Source organism: Tigriopus californicus, chromosome 7 (assembly GCF_007210705.1).
Source record: "Tigriopus californicus strain San Diego chromosome 7, Tcal_SD_v2.1, whole genome shotgun sequence".
Classification (NCBI taxonomy): Eukaryota; Metazoa; Arthropoda; class Copepoda; order Harpacticoida; family Harpacticidae; genus Tigriopus; species Tigriopus californicus.
In genome coordinates this window covers 10610611-10611714 of record NC_081446.1, presented here as the reverse complement: position 1 = coordinate 10611714, position 1104 = coordinate 10610611, and positions in this window count along the sequence as shown.

Genomic DNA, 1104 nt, shown 5'->3' with positions numbered 1-1104 from the left:
GGAGCACCTTCCGCAGGAGGTTCGCACACACCTGGTCCCAATGCTGGAGGAGGCGACGCCTCGAGACATGGCTCTCATGGCGGACAAGCTCGTGTCTGCTCAGTCCATGGCGGTCTTTGGTTGGGCAATTCCAATGTTCACTGTGTCCTGGGAAACAAAGGGACCGGCCATCTGTAATGGGCATTGGTGGTTGCTTGTTATTTGTCACAAATAACTTGAATAATCAATCCTATTTGGTAGACTCCGGTGCCCAAATTTGTATTTTACCTGTATTGCGTGTCAGAAAGTCTAGTATGGCCGGTTCACCTTCGTTTGTTGCTGCCAATGGTTCCGTCATTCATGGTTATGGCCGCATCTCTCACAACATCGTCTTGGGGGCTCAACAGTACAAATGGGAGTTTCACTTGGCGGATTTGGATCAGGCCATTTTGAGGGCCAATTTTCTCTAGGGAAAAAACCTCGTGATTGACCTTGCTCGTGAACATTTGTTATATCCCATGTCTTCCCGTCCTATTTGCGGTTATTTGGGCAAGGCTGTCGCTCCTGCCTTGTCTTTGGTTAAGTCCGCTGACGTGTATAAACAGATTTTGGACGGTTTTCCGGAACTTGTCACGCCCGCATTTGCTGAGGTGATTCCGAAGCATGGGATTTACCATCTTATCCCAACAACTGGACGTGCAGTGTTCTCGAGGTCTCGGTGTTTGATGGGGGAGAAGTGACTGGCCGCCAAGAAGGACTTCGAGGTCATGTTGAACATGGGCATCGTACAACGTTCAAAGAGCAATCACTCATCGGCACTTCACGTCACCCCCAAGGCTGACGGTTCCTGGCGCTTGGTTGGTGATTACAGGGGGCTCAATAATGCCATGATACCTGATGATAGATACCCAGTGCCTCACATTCAAGATTTTGCTGATGAACTTCATGGCTTTATGAGTCCGTCATCTTCTCCAAGGTTGACTTGGTTCAAGGATACAATCAGGTTCCCATGGCTACCAAGGATGTACATAAGACTGCAGTCATTACTCCCTTTGGCTTTTTTGAGTGGCTCAAGAAGTCATTTTGGCCTGCTTAACGCTGAGCAAACCTTTCAGTGCATGATGG